The sequence below is a fragment of the Alligator mississippiensis genome, chromosome 4 (genome assembly GCF_030867095.1).
Source record: "Alligator mississippiensis isolate rAllMis1 chromosome 4, rAllMis1, whole genome shotgun sequence".
Taxonomy (NCBI): Eukaryota; Metazoa; Chordata; order Crocodylia; family Alligatoridae; genus Alligator; species Alligator mississippiensis.
The window spans coordinates 171,746,052-171,760,237 of NC_081827.1; the positions used below are offsets into that span (position 1 = coordinate 171,746,052).

Sequence of the window (14,186 nt, forward strand, 5' to 3'; positions counted from 1 at the left end):
CCATGGACAACTAAACATGCCCCAGCCTGGGGTAATGATAACTCAAAAGGTCCTTCTCTCTTGGCAAAGGCATTCAGCGTCTACCGGTGAAGTACAGGGGACTCCGGCTCCCAGGACCCTTCTGTCTCCCTGGGATGGGAGAGAGACTCATCATAGGCCCCTCCACATACTCTTCCCAGGGACCTGCAGGCTAGGAGTTAATTACTCCTGTTCCCACCACCTGGTGGGAGTCGCCCCTTTCCCCACCGGGTTCTGGGCCAGTTGCCACCTGCTCCTCTTTCTTCACCCGGCTGCCCACCAGGTCTTGGCGTTGCTTACCGCCCTTCCCCACCAAGATACCTCGCCAATCCCGCAGAGCCTGGTCTTCGCCCATGACTGTAGGGATGACCTTCCTCTCCCTGCCATGCCCCTCTAGCCAATTCCGGCTCCTCAAGCCCAGACCCGGGGTTTTCCCTGCCAGGCTGTCCTTTTGGATGCTGGGGCTTCTTGCCCTGTGCCCCATTCCACCACTCCTACCCAGCTCTGCTGCCTGTGGCTCCTTGCCAGGGTCCTGCTCCTCCCTGCTGATGCTCTGCTTTCCTTTGCTTGGCTCTGCCACCTGAGGCTCTTTGCCAGCGTCCTGCTCCTCCCCACTAGCGCTCTGCTTCCCTCCACTTGGCTTTGCTGCCCAAGGCTCTTTGCCAGCATCCTGGTTCTCTCTGCTGGCGTCCTGCTGTTCCCCGCTCAGCTCCACCATCCGTCTCACGCCAGCAGCCTCTGTCTCTCTCCTGGCAGCTGGGTGTCTCCCCAGCTGCCTTTTGAGCAGCCTGTGCTGCTCTCAGGCTCTGCCCCCGAGGTTTGCTGATCCACAGGCTCAGGCAGCTGCGGAGCCCCTGAGCCTGTGTCGGCATTTTCTCCCAGATGCTGCTTGTCCCAGCCCATGCGATAAGTATCAGGGCTTGTCGGGCGGGGTCCCAAGACATGTTGGGAGAGGGGCTTCTGTCTCCCTTCCCAAAGGGACGATCCCTGCTGCCCCCACTGCCCTGTTCTGCATGGGGGTTTCTGCCATGAGCCACGATCCCCTGCCTGCTCTCCCAGTCCCAGCAATGGTTGCCCTGCCTGGCCTCAGTGTCCTGGCACTTAACCTCTGCCCCCTCTCCTCCAACCTATCCTTATTGTAGCCCATGCCTCACAGATGGCATCCGAAACAAGTTCTTAACCTTTGATCCAAATTTGGTCTCACCATATCTAAAAACTTACCAGGGTCTCAGCCTGTGGCCCAACAGCGGCCTTAGGCATCCGTAGACTTACCTTGGCCTAACTGCTGCCTTCCTAGGCCTTCCACTTATGCCCTCTCACTAGGGCCACTCTGCATCTCTGCCCTGTTGTTGGGGGCTCTGTGGTCTTGCACCTCCATGGGACTCAGTTGTCCAGAGATGTGCCTGGCCCTTAGTCTGGGTAACCCACCAGGATGTGGGGGGCTGGGGTTTTAAGGAGCCTCTACCTGCCTTTCACCAGGGAGGCAACTGGCTTGGCATTTCTGAGGAGCTCCCCTGCTATGGGTAGCCTCACCAAACCATCTTTCCGCAGGTGGATGTAGTTTTCAGTCATACCCAGGACCAGTGCTGGCCTACCTGCCTTTATCTTATCTCTACTGTACCTTGGTTTCAGCCTCCTTCATTTCAGCTTACTGTCTCGCCGAGCCTTTCTTCCCCTTGCCAGTGATGTCCCCCCCCACACTAAAGTGGCCTTCAGCCTCCTTAGGCTCTGGCCCTGCCTCCAGGCCAGTTGGGGTGCTAATAGCTCATCATGGCCCAGGCCTGCCCCTTGTGTTGGGCTTAATTGCCCTTCGGCCTTCCAGCCTGGCCCTCTTGCATTGACAAGTCAGGGTTTGTTGGTCTCAGCCCTGCAGTAGCTGACCTCCTTAGACAACAGGGGTCCCCTTCTGAGCCTCATCATACAGCCATCTCACACTGGGCTTGCTTAGAGCCCCAGAGATCTTAATAACACAGCTCTACTCTCAGCTGAACTCGCTTGAGCCCCAAGCCTCACCCCTGCCTGTTCTAAATCAGGGGCTTGCCAAGCCCCTGTGTAGTTCTGCAAACAATAAGCCCCTTCGCAGGCTTGGTATTGCTCTCTTTAGGCCCAGAGCCTTCTCTCTGGGGCTTGGGAACCTCACTGGGCCCCTAAGAACCTCCTCCTTCTCCACAGTTTCTCCCTAGACCTCCAGATGTACCTGGGAACAGTAAATCTTAAGATAGAGATGTCGTCATAGCAGCGTCCCAACAGCAACTGCCAGCTCTGTCTGCCAGGGCCTGCTCTTATGCCATGGTCCTACAGCTTAGCCCCAATCAGACAGCCAGCTGGGTGTCTTGTGACTGCCTGATTGCCTCTGTACTCACCTGCAGGCTGCCACTCATTCTGCTCCAACCCTTAAAGTGGCAGGTACTGAAGGTGCATTGCCACATACTCCAAATATATTTAGCATTAATGAGTTCAGTCAAGAAACCAACAGTGGGCATGTCTACACATACAATTAATTCATCTGAATTTTCTATTAAGAAAATTCAGGTGCATTAAACTGGGTCCCCCACATGCATCTGAATGTGTGCCCATCGGGAACAAAATTGCAGCGGTCAGGGGAATGTGCAGTAAAGTCTTGTGTACTCGCACGCTGTCTTGAGGGTTCATTTGTGAGAATGTAATTATTTCATTATAAAAAACACTTTTTAAAACATGCTAATGAGTTGTTACAGGTTAAATAGTTGCATGATTTTAACAATGATTTAAAACATTCAAAAGGTTTTAAAAAAAAAAGAGAGAGAGCTGTGATGGTTATTACACCAAACTAAAATATATTTTTCATTGTGTATCACTGAGTCTCTGTTGGTATTTCTCAAAAGTATTTAGAAGATCTGTACAGGTCCCCTGAATAGGGTGAAAACCCTTTGAAAAGAAATGTTAGTACATTAATTTATGGCAGTAGTAATGCAACTCTAAACCAGGGGTCGGCAACGTTTTTGAGCAGTGCCAAAAATACCTACAGCTTTGACTTGTAAGATAGTGTGCTGGGGCAGATGGCAGGGGAGCCACAAGGCGCCCAATTCTTGTTGTGGCAACATAGCTCTGACCCCTTCTCTGCTGTCTGCCCCGGGGCACACATGCCAAGCAGAATGCTTTTGTGTGCTACAGGCAGACAAGGTTCTTTTTGTAAATCCAATATCTTTTATTAGACCAACTAAATAGTTGGACTTTTTTTTCTTACCAAGCTTTCGGGTTTAAAAACCCTTTGTCAGGCTAAGGAAGCATCTGCAGTTTGTGTGCTACACTGTGGCAACTGTGCCAGGGGTTGCCAACCCCAGTCTAAACTATAAAATGTCTTCTCGTTAAGTCAGGGGTCAGATACCTATAGCCTGCAAGCCAGATATGGATCTCAAAGAGACTGGATTCAACCTGCAGCAGCACAGGAAATCATTAGCATGCAGCTCAACTAGTTTGTTCTCTGCCCTGTGCCTGCTGCCAGTCTCCTCCATGACACTCCCCTTTGCAGCTCTTGCACCCTCTGTGGCAGCTGATGTTTATCCTGGCTACTGAATTTGCTTTTTCAAATGGGAATCTGCAGTACTTGGTCATGTGGGTAAACAGAGGAGACAGCAGGTGCTGAAGTGGGGGCCACTGCAGGAAGGATTGGTGGCTCCCAGTTGCAGGTAGGTCACAAGCGCCAGCCTGCTGTTTGTGACTTCCATAATTATTAATATTGGTAAATCCTTTCCAAAGTCTGTAGACCAAGCTCAGCCCTGGTATAATCAAAATGAGTGCATCTGCCTACAATGGGCTGCATCTGACCTGTTTAGAAATAAACAACAAATAAGGATTACTTAATACCAGTCATGGGAAAAGTTTATGAAATTTAGGAGGTCTCTCTGACCTCCTGAATTTGGAGTTCCAGACATGAAGTGTCTTTCACAAGATTCCAGCTTTGAATGACATATGGGGTTCTCCATTCCCCCGTAGGCAAGATTCAGCCTTACCAGCCTCCTGCTCCTCCTTTTCAGTGTGATGGTAATGGAATCTCCATCTCCAGGGGCCATGTAATTCCTGGTTGGCACAATGTCTCTGATCCCTGCCAGGCATTGTTTCCTCTGAGGCAATAGTTCCTATGTAGGGAGCCTGAAAGCAGTTCTCACAGTTCTGGAAACACAGACAGATGATCCTTCTGGAAGTCAAATGCTGCCACCTGTCTTCCTTGTTCTTCAGCCTCTCCTGCACTATTCTTTCATGATTCCTATCTGAGTCTTCATTCTCTCTGACACTGCACAGTGTTGATTGTTGGGATTCCAGGCCTTAAATCTTTTCTTCCAATATTGTCACCAACTTCCACTCGATGTAGGTAACAAACTACTGTATCTGCATTACCAGAGGATTAGAAGATGGGGAACACTACTGTGAACCCAAAATGTATCATTAATATAAACAGAACTACCATCAATGTACACCCATCTCCAGACATTTTCTGTAAGCATGCATTGCCAACAGATAGATGACTTAAAGGATAAATAGTAGGGCTGTACGAAACAGGCCCTATTTGATTCAGATTTGGCCCAAATTGGGGACACTGATTTGATCTGTTGATTTGGATCACTGTCCCTGATTTGATTTGTCCGAATCCGAATCTAAAGATTCAATGCTGATTTGGCGAATCAGCGATTCGGACACAGGCACAGTTTTAAAAGGGTTTTTTTTTCTACATACCTTGAGGTAGCAGCATGGCCCATGATCGCTGCAGTGCTGGGGCAGATGGAGTATCCCACAGGAGCATGAGGTGCTTTCCAGCGTGCTTGGCAGCAAACCCAGAAGTGAACTGGAAGTACTTACGGTCCACTTCCGGGTCTAATGGGGAGTGAGCTGGGGGGCCCCCTGTGTCCTGCCAGCTTGGCGATCAGCTGCAGGGGGGGGCCCTGGGTGCCCCCCCCCGGACCCAGGAGGCATCAGTTGTGCTCCCAGGTGGACCAGGAAGTGGACCAGAAGTGCTTCTGGTCCACTTCCAGGTCTGCTGCCAAGCACACTGGGGAGCCCCCCATGTTCCTGTGGGATGCTGCATCTGCCCCAGCACTGCAGCGTTCAGAGCCCCTGCTACCTATAGGTATATAGAAAAACATTTAAAGCTGTATATCTATGACTGAACTGCCAAATCTGTCTGAATCTCTCTGAATTGATTTGGAGGGTTCCAAATCAATTCGGAGAGGTTAAAGGGTCCTCTAATTCGATTTGGATTTAGAGATTTGGCCACCAAATTGGGTCAAATCTTTGCCAAATCGAATCAGGGACCGAAGCTTCACACAGCCCTAATAATTAGTGTTTGACATTCTCAGTTTTTACTGGGTTTTTTTTTCACTGGTAAATTCCCTGAATTTTTTTAAGTCATTCAGTTTTTACTGATTTACACCCATTTTTTAGTTCAAATCCTTGTTAACCAGCATGAGTGGGGAGTGGCCCATTCTCCACTCATCTCAGTTAACAGGGATTTGAACTGAAAAACAGGTGGTGCTGGTAAGCTAAAAGTGTAACCACTGTGCTGGTTACCTGAGGCACAGGTTTACAGCCGGACATGGTGGGGGACAGTGGCAGCAGCCACATTTGAAGCGGGGTGGCGGTGGCCACGCAGGGGCCGGGGGCTGGTTGCTGGAGCTGATGCCTGGGGGTGCAGGGCTCCTAGTTCTGACCCCGGGCAGAGCAGAATGGGCCACAGGAATTGCTCCCGGGGCAGGCGGGTCTGAGCTGCACCCTGGCAGCTCTGGCTTTGGCCCTGCCCCAGGCACTGGGAGCTGTGAGCCCCACCAGGGGGAGGCAGGTGATAGAGCCTGGCCCTACTTCCTGCAGCAGGTACTTCACTCAGCTGCTTTGCATTGGCCTGCAGGGCTGGAGTTGTTGCCTAGTGGTGCGGGGCTCCCGGCTCTGACCCCAGGTGGGGTGGGAGGTGCCAGGGTTGGTGTCAGGTTCCCCTCCCTCCACATCCAGCCACATGCCACTCCCACCCCCCCTCCACACACCAGGGCAGCGCAGCAGCAGGCTGCTGCAGTGGGGGGGCACAAATGCAGCCAGGGAAGAAAGGCAGGGTGCACCGCCATGTGCTTTCTGCCACTGATCCAGGGGCATGCACCCCCCAAGAAGAGCCCAGCACAGGCCCTTTAGCCCTTCTGGGGGTTGTGTAGTGTTGAGCTGTGCCCTCCCCCACCTCACACCTACTGACAACTCCCCTCTTCTTTGCTCCATGCTGCAGCCCCAGGAGCAGCTGATGGGCTGCGCCATGCCCCTGCCCCCCGCCCCTTCCCTAGTCCCAGCCTTACTCTCTTCCTCCCTCACAGCCATTTTTTCCCTATTTAAACTGATTTTTTTCCTTTTCTTCCTTTTATCCTGATTTCATCCTGGTTTTTATGTTTCAAAAATAAATCCTGAAAAATTCCCAGATTTTTAAAAAATAAAAACTGAGAATGCAGGACACTAAGCATAAAGTTTTATGGGGACTATGCCTTCAGCTGTCAAACCATACAGAGGAGTTATGCCACCCAGTAGCCTTCAAAGCAGCATCTGTTTAAAACTGGATTGAAAAGCACATTCCAAAATCTATCCATAAATAAACACTCTAGGATTGAGAGAGTCCAATCTGGCTGGCAGAGTTGCCATGCTAACCTTCAGTTAATGCAAACAAGAAACATCTAAACTATCCCACGACATTTTATTAAAAATACGAAGTGTTAAATGTGAAGACATACTAATGGAAGTAGAGTTTGTTCTGGAAAATACTTTATTCTGATAACTCCTTTTGGTTGTGAATAGATCTAAAAAGAAATAAATGACACTGCTACATTACATACCACTTCAACTTATCATGATATACAAATACCTAGCCCATTTCAAGTAAGTTATAATTATCAATGTACCATTAACGCAGTTGGAGTAAAAACTGAAAATTTTAAGTTATTCACTAGTTTTGCATGGAGTTATCAGTGATTTTTTGACAACTTTGGCAGACATCTATTCCATTCCCAAATGTTCACAGAATCTTCATGGTTACCCCTAATTTGGCATCCAGCTCTGCATCAGATGCTACCACATGTTCATCTTCTTTCTCTCCTGTAACTTCCATTAGGACTTGTTTTGTTTTCCAGTATTTTGTCTGCATTCTACTAACTCCTGATTGGTCTTCTTACCTATGTTGTCTGTATGTGTCTATGGTGTGACTATGAAAAAGACATAAGCAAGCAAATCACATAGTTGTTTTGACAATGTATTGTAAACACAAAGCAAAAAATTTGTAAGATTTTTAACTTTATTACCACAGAAACATTTAATTAGTGCTGACATAGCGAATATTCTGTAAATTCTTAGCTTTGTTTCCTACACACAGCTACTTCAGAGCCACTTTTTGTTTATGGCCACTGACTAAAAAAACTCATAATGCTTATTATCTATTTTTAACTGTATAGAAATAGAAACTGGAAAACCTAAATAAGATTTTTTTTGGATTGATTACTCAGATACCTATTTTTTTTCCAACACTGATCAGATTACTGATTTTTGTTGATATAGCTGTTAGATGTAGTAAATGTTAATATGCAATCAAAGGTTTAAAGGTGATCTCAAACAGATTCAAGACAATTGCATGTCTTGAAATATATACAGAATGCCTCTAATAGCCTTCAGAAAGATTATTTGCTTCAGTATTTACCTAGTCTTTCAGATTCAATAAGTCACAGCAAGACTCATGTCAAGATTGCATGCATCAGGATATCCATTTGAAAGTCTTTGAAGTATGTTGTATAGTTTTGCAAAGTTTACATCTTTTAATTTTGTATAAAAATATTTTAATCTGCAAACTGAAGCAACACAAATATGTACAAAGTTAAACTGTCACAGTTTGAGTTATTTCTTCAGCCTTTCTAATAGTAAATCACTTAATTGGGACAAACTGATAGATTATCCAAATATATAATGCTATAAAGGCATATAGCTGCAACTCTGTTCTTTCATTTTTCTTTCTTTTTAATTCATAGGATAATTAACACTTGTCTTCACTGCAGAGTTAATTTGATTTATAACTCAGGTGTTGTCCCTAACTCAAGCCCTGTCCTCACGCAAAAAAACCTTTCACCCAGGTATGGAGGTGACAGCAAATTGTGTTGGTAGGTCTATCTATTCAAATGGATTGCAGCCTGATGTAGCACAGCTTGTCAGCAAAAGAAAAGTGTTACAGGATTATTATACTTGCATAGAATTGCTCCAGGTATTTTTCTAATATTTAGGTATGTGAGTAATTCACAGATCTGTTTGGCAATATTTGACATTTGTTGTTACCATATCCATGATAAAGAAGAAATAAGAAGATTTTTTTTAATTAAGAAATTCTATAAATTTGAGGACATGTGAATATGTTAGGTAGCTCTAGAAGATCTGGGTTAAATACAGGCATCTGGTGTTGATATTAGAGCTGGTCAGAAATTTTCTGTCAATGTTGTTGTCTTTTGGAAAAACAACTAAAGTTTCCTCCGATCTAGGATGGAATTTTTGATCCAAGATAGAAAGACAGTGATGCCCACCTTGGACGTAGGATTACCAAGTTCAAGGTTCTACTTTGTGTGATTTAAGACCAAGGATTTATTTCTCGCCCACATTCCAGGTGAGTGTTGTAGATGTATTGTGGCTCTTTATAGACGACTCTCTTCCTCTGCAATAAACTGCAAAAGGTTTTGGTTTCATCCCAGTGCAGTGCATGAAAATTTGTCATATCTCAATTTTTTGCAGGATGGGAAAATTGTTTCCAACTTGGTTCTAATTATTACCATATTTTTTCAATATTTCCCTTAAAGAAAGAGGAGGAAAAGTAAATTGCTTCACAACTTTAGTACCTTGCTAAATATTGGGTTAAGAAACAGGCCAACACATGAAGTGTGCAGTGCTCTTATCCTTGTAAAATGATGCCAGACACTAAATCTACATTTGTTACATGAAGGTTTGATTTAGAAACAGATCAGATGTGTTTTTGCATTTTGGATTAATGCTACTGGATGCTATAGTTCTTAAGACATGATCCTTCAAGGTGATGGATTTGTAGATTTTTGTAGTAATTTATAAAGACCTATGCTGACCTGGTTACAGGGATGACGTCTATGTGAGCATACTGGCTTAGTTTAATAAGAGGCTGTTGAGAAAAACCAAACAGGAAAGGAAAGTCTCTCTCAACATAAGCCACTTCTCAAAGACTCAACTGTGGTACCATTAATAGGAACATACTTTCTCACATGGAAAGAAGCAGGAAACATTTGGGGTAGCTAGATTAAAATACAGGGAGATAAAGAAGCTGTCTAAAAAGTTAAGTCTGCCTACCACCAAGGTCTACAAGGGGTGGTGAGCAGTAGGGCTGTGCAAAACTTTGGCAGCCATTTTGTTTCAGAGGTGTTTTGGCCTGTTTCGGTACCCGAAACACTAAATCTGAAATGAAACAGAAGGCTCCAAAACATCTCTCATAGGCAACTGGTAGGGGCTGCATGTGCCCCCCCCCAACGAGGCCACGGCCCACATTGATGCTGTTGGTAGGGCTGGTGCCCCCCCCCCCCCCCGACGGGGCCACCACTGTTGGCGGGTTCTGCAGGTGCCCCCCCAGATTCAGGAGGCACCTGTCACTCATGACCTTTCTGAAACTAAAGACCTCTCTGAAACTAAATGAAATGGAAGTGGGCTTGCAGGGAAACAAACTCAGAAGAGGGAGGGAGGAAGGACTGCTCTGATATTGACATCTGTAGCTAGCCAGTGTCTGTGATTTGTTCCTGAGGTCCCTTCCAATACCCGTGCTCTGGAGGAGGGATGGCAGCCTGCTGTCATCCCACACACAGCTGCAGGGCCCTGCATGCCTCAGGAGGAGTCTGGCACAGCTCCACAGGCCTCCTTTTAAAGTGGGGGATGGGGCTGGGCAGGGCAGCCATGGGGGCTTCTCTCACGGCTCCCCCCACTGGGGTAGAGGCAGGTACAGTCGAAGGAGCTGTGGGAGAATTCCCCATGGCTGCCCTGCCTGGCCCCATCTCCCACTTGGCCCCAGCCTCCCGGCACTTAAAAAAGCCCTGCATTCACCAGCTGCAGCAGCAATGATCAGGGCCTCTGGGGGCCCATGATAGAGCCCCTCTGCACAGCGTGGGGCAGGGGGGGGGCAGCGGGGATTGCCCCTCCTGCCTGGCACCCGTGTGGCAGCTGTCACATCATGCAGGCACAGTGCAGCTCGGCAGGGCACCATGTGCTGTTTGTGAGCTGGGGTGGCTCCACCTGGCAGCTGGAGCCTGGCACTGCACAGCCCCAGTGGCCCCAGCTCCCAGGCATCGTGTAGCATGCTGCTGAGCTGCATGGGTGCCAGGTAGGGGGGAGAGGCAATCCCTGTTGCCCCCCCCACTGCCCTGTGCTGTGCAGGGGGGATCTTCCATGAGCCTTCAGAGGCCCTGATACGTGCTGCTACATCTGGTGAGTGCAGGGCTCTTTTTTTTTTTTTTTAAATTACCAGGAGGTTGGGGCTGAGGCTGGGCAAGGGATGGAGCCAGGCTGGGCAGCCATGGGGAATTTTCCTGCAGCTCCCCACACCTGGGGAGCGGCAGGCACAGCCGGAGGAGCCTCAGCAGAACCTGCAGCCACTGGCTATGCCTGCCACCAGTCTCACACCACTACTATACGAACAGCAGCCATGTGTAAGGACACTGCAAAGCTGCTGTAGCAATAACAGCAACAATTGGGGCAGGTAGGCTGTGTCATAGCAGAAGCTGTTGGAGATTTTGAATATCTGATACAAGCAAGACTTCTGTATTCAGCATCCTGTTCTATGCTTGGCACCCCTCCTGCTTGGTGCTTGATGGCACCCCCTGGCAGCGTCTCTCTCAGGGCACAAACCTTACTAGTTATGCCTTTATAGCCTATTATGACATCAAGAGACAGTAAGGCTTTAAGTAGGGTAAACATGCATGAAGTCTGTTGTTTATTTTGACAGTAGAAATAAAGTATTTAGCTAAAAAGGTTTTGAGACAATATTTTGGTTTTAAGGCTGTTTTTTTTGTCACTGTATACCCCTGATGATGCATTCCTAAAGGGAAGAACCTCAGGTGTTCAACCTCAGCTGGGTAAGAATGCTTGGTACACATAGTACAGTAGCTGACAGCCCAATCTAACAATGGGAGAACTGTGGAATTCTGTCCTGTGATAGGTCAGACACCTGAATTGGGGTGGACTCAGAGACTAGAAACAGAATGGAAATACAGCTAGCCCTGCAACCAAGATCGTGGTATCTTGAAAATTAAATCCAGAAAGACCTAGCCAGAAGTCTCTTTACCAAAAAGTAGCTGTCATTTTATTTAAAAAACATTCTCCTACAGGCTGCTTTGCACAGATTCTTATCTGCTTCAGTGTGGCTCCAAATAAGCACAGATGCCTTTTCTCAAAGTGCAACTTACAGGAAATAGCACCTGACATAGAACACCTCCAATTCTGCAAATATTTATGCATAAATTTCCTGTTGCATAGCTATTCACATATATATTCACAGGATTGAGCCCTTACTAAGCAAACTGAGTGTGAAGAAAACTATAGAGAATTTTTAAGCATGCTTGAGTGTAGATGACAGGAGAAAAACATGCAAAATAATCTCCTTCATAAACATAAATACATATGTAGTGATAAAAATATTTTAGGTTGACAAAACAAATGTCAGAAAACTCAAAGCTAAGGATGGCACAACAAAACACACTTATGCCACTGGAATTCAGCCTTTATAATGTAAATCTACCTAAATGCGACTTCAGGCAGCAAATATTAAACTTTTCTGTATCCACAGGACAAATTTCTTCAACACCAGTTGAAGTTTTGGGGCGGGGTGGGGGGGGTACTTTTTACAATGTTTACACTATGTAGACCAGTGATTCCCAAAGGCTGTGCTGCAGCATATCATTGTACCACGAGAGCAACAGAAGCCATGAGATTGCTGTGTGAGGAGAGAAATGCTCTCCTCCTCCCATCCAGCACCCTGTTCCTGACCCATCTACTCCAGCAGTGCCTGCAGCTGCTCCTTTGAGGACTGCCACTGCTGCGTCTCTGCCACTTTTCCCACGCACGAGCAGTACCTTTGCCACCACCTGCCTTCCCCCCACACATGCTCCCAGCAGAATGCTCTTCTGTGAGCAAGCAGGCAAGACAAGTGGATGCACAAATGGACATTTACTTTGCAGCCTGGCCCATCCCCTCCACACCTCCCACACTCCCAGGGCCAGCAGGAGGGACCACAAGACTGGTTGCTGGCTTGGAAGACCCTGCGGAAGCAACCTCAGCAGCAGGGGCTGCCCTGGTTTCCTGAGGTACAAACTGGGGGTTGCAAGAAGGCAGACAGTGGAAAGAACACAGTCCATAGCAAGGTGAGGTCCTGCCCCTGCCACTCTTCAGTAGCACCAACTAAGTCAGTGAGTCCCAATATTTTTGCCTAAAGGCTCCCTCCGTATCTTTTCTGAATTTAAATCCATCTCAGTGGGCGCATCCACACATGAAATTAGCACGACGCAATAAAGTCCAGTGCAGTTCACACTAGAGTTTATTGCTCCCTGGCACAACATTTACATGTGCACCTGGGACCACAGCATGTTGAGCCGGGGTGGTGCAGCCCCAGCTGGCAGGGGGTCTGGGAGGTCAGCCTGCCAGCCCAGAGCTGCTCCCCACTAGCTCAATGTGCTGTGGAGGGGCTGCCTGGGGCACATGAATGCTACCCCACCGATTTCCACAGATATTAATTTCATATGTGCCATGTATCTTGAGTTACAAGTTTTGAGTTGCACCTACTATTTATTTGGTGTGATTCAAGTCCATCTGGAAATGGATTTGTGCATGCTGACTTTGGCTGATTGTAGCTTCCTTCTTAATTGTTATTTATAACATTTAAAGGTATTTGGTTATTATAGATTGTTTCTCACACTCAGAAAAATGTCTTGTGTATATAAATAATTATTCTAAGAAATGAAATGATTTTTAGGATAATATCCTTTTGCTTCCCCCCACCCTCCCAGAAAGTAAATTAGCATGGATATATTCTTTTCATTCATCTTGATACCTTGTTTGTTTATAATCTGTTATTCATTCTTTAGATTTGTTAATTGGTTTGGGTTGAAGCCTTAATGAACCGCTTGCAAACTTCCTTTTCTGCGTTTTTGCCAGATGCATCCCGTTTCTATATTTTTCCATTTTTCTGTTGTTTTGGTGAAGTCAAAGCCAAGCTAAGAAAACTACTGTCAATTGTCCTAGCTGCTCACAGAGTATTGGGAAAAGGGTTATTTAATCTGCCCAAATATTCAGCCAACCATATAACTTGTTGAACATTGAAAGTATGCAGTAAATAAATTATTTAATAAAAAACACTGCAGTTTTACTGAAAAGAATCCATATCAGATGCCAACCACTATTCAACCTCCTTTACTAAATAAAGGGAATTTCTCCTCCTACATCTCAACATACTCCCGTGGAGTGAAAATCATCTCATAGTTGCTCTTGCTTATACCTAACTGAGAGACAGAATCCTTATCTTGGAAAATATTTTTCCTTGATATGTTACTTCCCTGGTTACACTATTAAGGCTACCATTTTTCCTTCTCAAATTCTTTTGTAACTGATGGTTCAATTTATTCAGAATATAGATATCAAGTTCAATTTATTCAGAATATAGATATCAAGTCAAGAGAAAATATATAATGTGTGCTTTCATTTTTTTCCTCACAGCAGCCTCCCTTGCTCTCAGCAAAAATGCTACCAGTGACAATTTTACTGAATTATAACTTGCCGTTAGAGGAGCCAGAAGCATCATCCACATGAATAGATCAGGTGACCTATCTATCTAATGCTTCCTCACTTTTTTAATTTAGTTTTCTAGCACTCCTGCTTTATTTCCCACATAGTCTATGTTCCCCTTAAAAGATGTAATATCTTAAGGGTTTGGACACTCAGGATACATATGGACTATAAGGGTCTGCATCATGACAGTCTAAGTTCCTTAATTGAACACCTCTGAGAAGTACTTTTCTTTCTGACACTTTCAAGTTGTTTACTTAGCCCCGAGAGAGAGATTTTCTATTTTCCTTATTAATTAGTTTCTACAGCAGAATTTCCTATAAAAAAAATCATGAGGGGGGAAAAATATCTAG

At 46.1% G+C, this 14,186-nt stretch overlaps 1 long non-coding RNA gene across 3 annotated transcripts in view; it reads left to right on the plus strand.

Annotated features, from left to right (window-relative positions):
- The window catches only part of LOC109284257 (uncharacterized), a 29,395-nt gene extending 15,535 nt beyond the window's left edge, over positions 1-13,860 (plus strand). For all 3 annotated transcript variants that reach the window (XR_009462028.1, XR_009462030.1, XR_009462029.1), the window contains 2 exons: positions 8,535-8,656; positions 13,765-13,860. This is a non-coding gene — a long non-coding RNA (uncharacterized LOC109284257). The remainder of the gene's footprint in view (positions 1-8,534; positions 8,657-13,764) is intronic.
- The last annotated feature ends 326 nt before the right edge of the window (positions 13,861-14,186 follow it).